Source organism: Chrysochloris asiatica, unplaced genomic scaffold, assembly GCF_000296735.1.
Source record: "Chrysochloris asiatica unplaced genomic scaffold, ChrAsi1.0 scaffold00292, whole genome shotgun sequence".
In the NCBI taxonomy this organism is placed as follows: domain Eukaryota; kingdom Metazoa; phylum Chordata; class Mammalia; order Afrosoricida; family Chrysochloridae; genus Chrysochloris; species Chrysochloris asiatica.
In genome coordinates this window covers 899,293-905,568 of record NW_006408810.1, presented here as the reverse complement: position 1 = coordinate 905,568, position 6,276 = coordinate 899,293, and the positions used below count along the sequence as shown (strand labels likewise).

At 39.4% G+C, this 6,276-nt stretch overlaps 1 pseudogene; it reads left to right on the top strand.

Annotated features, from left to right (window-relative positions):
• Positions 1 to 2,196: 2,196 nt before the first annotated feature.
• Positions 2,197 to 3,661, top strand: LOC102836286 (annotated as a pseudogene).
• The last annotated feature ends 2,615 nt before the right edge of the window (positions 3,662 to 6,276 follow it).

The following is a 6,276-nucleotide window of genomic DNA, read 5'->3' as shown; positions in this document are numbered from 1 at the left end:
AGATATAGATATAGATATAGATATAGATATAGATATATCCATCCAGAATGCTTGTTAGAATCAAGGATGACAAGATTTCTTTTCTCATTCATTGGACATGTGTCAGGAGATATAAATCTGGAGAAAGACATCATGCTTGGTAAAGTGGAAGTTCAGCAAACAAAAGGAAGATCCAAATGAGATGGATTGACACAGTGGAAGCAACATGAGCTCAAGCATAACAATCATGAGGACGGTGCAGAACTGGATAGTGTTTCTTTCTGTTGTACTTAGGGTTGTTATGATTCAGAACCTATTCAATGATCCCTAACAACAACTTCCATTTTCTGTCTTTATCACCTCTTAGGAATCCACACTCCCTAAATATGTGCCTTTGCACCAGTCAATGCTTTCTTTGAGTTTGTTGGATCAAGTATTTTAGATTTTAATTTGCTCTCCTTAACTGTGCTCAAGCTTCCCAAATATTACATTGCACATACATTTTTAGTGTTATATTTTTATTTTGAATGATCCAGAACAGAACTGTGAAAAAAATAAAATAAAAAATGGAAGTAAAAAGGAAAGAAAAAGAAGCAAAAATTCTACAGAAGGAAAAAAAAAAGAAAAGTAAAGAAAGGTACAGTCTAACTATACATAAAGTTAATTCTCTGCTTTAACAATTTTCAAATAAAGTTTCAAATAAATCTTTTTTCCCTCAGAGTGATCAGTGGATTTGAACCTCTGAGCTTTTAGTTCGCAACCTAGCACTTTTACCATAAGTAATGCATGCAACTACAAGTGAATATTACTGTTACTAACTTCAAGTCGGAGTTCTGGTGTGGCACTATAGGGCACGTATTGGACTGCTAACTGTAGCTTTGGCAGTTTAGACCCACCAGCCCCTTCATGGAAACCCTACACAGGGTCACTGTGAGTCAGAACCAACTCTATGGCACTTGGCTACAATAAGTTCAAGTCAGAAAAATCGAGTTTCTCAGCCATACCTTACCACTTGATATGTATATTGCTCCTGTTTTACTTGTTTCTAATGCTCGACTATTATAAATAATGTTACAAATAATATTTTTTGAAGTAAGTGTTTTTGCCTTTGCTCTTTGTTATTTTCCTGCCTTAGGTTTTATTTTTAGAATTAACATCATGTATCAAAAGGAGTCCTTGTGTGACACGGTAGAATAAGCTCTGGACTGCTAACCATAAGATTGATGGTTCAAACCCACCAGCCACTTCTTGGAAACCATATAAAGGGTCACTATGAATCATAACCAGAGGAGAATATTGAAAGTGCCATGGGCTGCCCATAGAACCAAAAGATCTGTGTGGAAGAAGAGCAGCCAGAGTGCTCCTTGGAGGCCAAGGTGGCCAAATTTCATCTCTCATACTTTAGACATATTGTCAGGAGGGACCAGTCGCTGGAAAAGGATAACATGTTTGGTAAGGTGGAGGGTCAGAAAAAAAGAGGAAGACCCCTAGCGAGATGGACTGGCCAAGTGGCCGTATCCATGGGCTTAAGCGTGGCAACATTAGTGAGGTTGGTCCAGGATTGGGCAGTGTTTTCCTGTGCATAAGGTCGCGATGAGTTGCTACTGACTCGATGGCACCTAACAACGACAACAAATGAATCATAACTGACTCGATGACACTTAACTACCACCATAATAACATCAAAAGAAATTATTTCAGTCACATCTTGACCTGTAAGGTATTGTTATCATACAAACCTGCTAAAGACATAATTCCAAAATCTTTGTCCTTGTTTGTGGCTTTGTTACACAAATTATTACTGACCCAGAGGCTCAGGGTATTAATAGCTATAAAGAAATGACCACACACTGGATTTCTTCCAGACATTCTACCAGATGGACTGCATGCTTGTGAAACGCTCAAACAAAGCCTCTCATTGAATGTATTTTTTAATAGGCATTTCAGTTCATTTCTTGTGCACTATTCCAAAATCACTTTCAGGAAATCTTTATTGATGAGTCTTTTCTACAAGTATTGTCATTTTCTTTAAAAAAGCTTTCCTAACGCAAATTTATTCAGCAACAACAACAAAAATAAGCTCATTTAAGGACCTTGATACATAATGCTCAGTGATTTCTTAAAATCTGTTTATGGTTGGAAGCTTGGACTTGTATGTGCTTGTCCTGAGCAACAGATTCTTAACACTGTTAAATATTACATGGTGGTGGTGGTGTGCTGTGGAGTCGGTTCCAAGTCATCAGACCCTGCATAGGGTTTCTGAGGCTGTAAATCTTTGTTGGAGCAAAAACCCTCATCTTTCTTCCTCTGAAGGGCTGAACCTCAAACTGTTGACTTTGAGGTTAGCATCCTAAGTCATAACCAGTACACTACGGGAGCTCCTTAAATATTACATATTGTTGTTGTTGTTGTTGTTAAGTGCTGTGTAGTAGGTTCCAACCCATAGCAACCCTGTATTGGATTTCCGACGAGCCGCTAGTGAGCTTCAATTACCAACCTTGCATATACATATAGATATGCTTTAAATCTTTTAGTTTGATAAGTGAAATAATTGATGTTTTTATTATAATTACCTCCCCCTCCCCCGAGTACTTGGACAGTTATCTAGATTTTTTGTCTTAGTGATTAGTTTCTCTTTGGTAGGTATAAATTTTTTCCTTAGTGCTTCTTGCACTATATTGTAGTTGTTGCTGTTAAGTTGCTCCTGCTAAGTGCTGTCGAGTCAGTTCCAATTCATAGCAAATCTGTTTCTAAGGCTATAAATCTTTGTGTGCGTATTTTTCTCCCAAGGAGTGGGTTCTGGGCTCGAACTGCCGACCTTGTGGTTTGGAATTCGAACCTACCCATTGCCTCCACTAGAGAAAGACCTGGTGATGAACAGGACTAAAAAACAATGTGGGGCTGCCCTCGAGGCTTCTGACAGACACCGTGGTGGTGATGTCCGTGAGGCCCGTGAGTGCAATGGAGGCAGTGGTGAGACTTCCTGGGAGCCAGGGCGGCCTGGGAGTCAGTCTCCCTCAGGTTCCGGGGAAGCTCTGGCGCTTGACTCTTCTCTGCCCCAGCCTGAGCCCCAGGAGGGCAGGGGGTCCGGGGGACTGCAGGGGTGTGTGTGTGTGTATGTGGGGGGGCGGGGGGTCCGCTGCCCAAGAATGACAACTCTCTTCTTTAAGGATATGGAGACTGTTCAATCACCAGGAGCACAAAGTTAGAATTATTGAGCTGGATAACTCAGGGAAAACTGCCATTCTTTGCCAATTATCTATGACTGAAGTTGTCCATACATCCCCCTACAATAGGAAGTAATGTAGACGAGATAGTTGTTAATAACACCCGTTTCCTGATGTGGAATATTGGTGGTCAAGATTCTCTTCTTTCTTCCGGAACACTTACTATTCTAATACTGTGTTTGTAATAGTTGTTGTGAGAACTACAGACAGAGAAAGGCTTTCTGTAACTAGAGAAGACCTCTATAAAATGGTAACATATGAGGACTTAAGGAAAGCTGGACTGCTGATTTTTGCTAATAAACAAGATGTTAGAATGCATGACTGTAGCAAAAATGTCCCAGTTTTTGAAACTCACTTCTATTCAAGATCATCAGTGGCATATCCAGGCATGTTGGGCTCTTACTGGCGAAGGGCTGTGCCAAGGACTTGAATGGATGATGTCATAACTTAGATGAGATGTTCTCTACTGACCTCTTCTCATAGACATTGTATAAATGATGTGCTTGACTTCACCTGAAAGCTGCAAAGATGACTGGGTCACATATATTTATAATAAACTGATGGAAACTTTTCCCATAAAAAGAACAATTAAGACCACTTATTTGAAAACAATAGTGGTCTTTGCTTTTTCCTTAGTTCCTTTCAGAGTTAAGTTCTTCAAGCTGTGATTGACTTTTCCTCATAATGAATCCTCTCAGTACATTGTGTAGCCTGTGGTAAGTAGGAAGTGAGTGGACATTTTCATCTTTGAGAACTGTATTATCAGTAGAATCCTCCCTGCTTAATTTGTTCTCTTCTTGTTCCATTAAGTGAAAGTACAAATCAGCAGTCAGTTTCCAATAGTTTAAAAATGTTATGTTACTCTTGAAAAGTATTTTATGTAAGGTTGTGTACGTATTGCATATATAATTCACATTCAGGTTAATGGCTTTGACTTACGTTCTAAAGAAAAATGAGTAACACAAAAATTAATATCTTTAATTATAGCCATAATGACACGTGTGTTGGCATTGGTTAAAGCGTCATTTGGAACTTCTGCCTTTAAGTTCTCTGTATTGTGCCCTTCTGGTCTCTGGTCATTAGTGTCTATTGCATCAATTCGCTTCTTCAGATGATCTCTAAATTCAGGTGGGATACATTCAAGGTCATGTTTTGGTTCTTGTGCACTTCTTTTTATTTTGTTAGGCTCCAACCTGAACTTGCATATGAGCAATTTATTGTCTGTTCCACAGCATGACCATGAGCTTGTTTTGGCTGATGATATTGAGTGTTTTCCCACAATGTAGTTCTTTTCCCACAAATGTAGTCAGTTTGATTTCTGTGTATTCCATCTGGTATGGCCCATGTGTATAATCATCCTTTACATAGTTTACCAAAGGTAATTGCAATGAACGTTATTAGTATTGCAAAATGATAGTATGCTATCTCCAACCTCATTCCTATGACAAACACCATATTCTGCAACTAGTGATACTACTTCTTCGCTTCAAACCTTCACATTCCAATCACCAGTAATTATAAATATATCTTGATTGCTCAAATTGATCAATTTCTCACTGAAGAAGTTAGTAGATTCTTCAATTTCATCTTTAGTGTTTGGTGTGTAAATTTGAATCATAGTGGTATTAACTGGTCTTCCTTGTTGTTGTGTTGCTGTTAGGTGCTGCTGAGTCAATTATTTTTCATAGTGACCTTGTACAGGGATTCTTTTAGGTGTAAATCATTGCAGGAACAGAAAGCTTCATCTTTCTCCCCTGGAGTGACTTGTGGGCTTCAACCAGGGACTTCTGATTCACAGTTCAGTGCTTATCCACTAGAGCATTGTTGTTGTTGTTGTTGAGTACTGTAGAGTTGGTTCCAACCCATAGCTATCCAAGGAGTGGCTGGTGAGCTTGAACTTCTGACCTTGCAGTTCAAACAAACTTTGAACAGCGCATTAACCCACAGTGCCACACCAAAACTGGAGAGCCCTGTAGGCAGATGGATATTATCCAATCACTGATAGCACTGTATATCAAGATAGATCTTGAAATGTTATTTTTGATGATAAACGTGATGCCTTTCCTTTTCATTTTGTCCTTCGGAGCATAGTAAATCATAGGATTATCAGATTGAAAATGGTCAACATGAATCCATTGCAGTTTACTAATACCCAGAATGTTGATCTTTGTGAGTTCCATTTTGGTTTGGATAACTTCTAATTCTCCTACATTAATATTTCATGCATTCCATGTTCCAATTATTAATGGGTAAGTTTATGGTTGCTTCTCTTCATTTTGAGTTGTGCCCCATCAGCAAATGAAGGTCCCCCCAACTTTACTTCATTCACATCATCATGGTCAACTCTAATTCAAGGAGGTAGCTTTTCCCCAGACAGATTTTGAGTGACTTCCATCATAAGGGGCTCAACTTCCAGCACCATATCTGATAATATTCTGGGGCTATTCATGCTTTCATCTTCTGACACACTGCCTGACAATGTTTCACTGCTATGCATAATGGGATTTTTTTGTTGTTGTTGTTGAGATTTTTTTTTTTTTTTTAGGTTTTTATTATGAATTATGTAATAGTTTCCATGGGAGAACATTAGCTTTTCATTTATTCTATCGTATTGTGTTGCATTGCAATGATTACAATTCCCTCCATGCATCATCAAACAACCAAAGGCTTCACCCCACAAGACTGCTCCTCGGCCATCAGGACACAGCCCCTCTCCCTCCCTGAGTCCAGTGTCCCCAGCCACTACATCTCTCCAATTCATCATTTCTGCCTCCATCTCTGGCGTCACTGTTTCTCTGGGTAAGGTCACTCACTCTGCTCTTCTACCTTGATGGTCCCAGGGACCCCTACTCTTGGACTGCAAAATCAACCACTCCCCTCCTTTTGCTACAAAATGTCTACCTTTACATTTGCAACCCTCACAGTCAGTCCTGATAGCAGTTATTCACTATTGTGCCACAAGAGTCTTATCCCCATCTCTTTTCATCAGCCCCATCTAAACAGAATGGAAAACACTCAGTGGAGATTCTACCTTCCCCTGCACCCTCAGGAACTAGGCTCACTCTTGAAA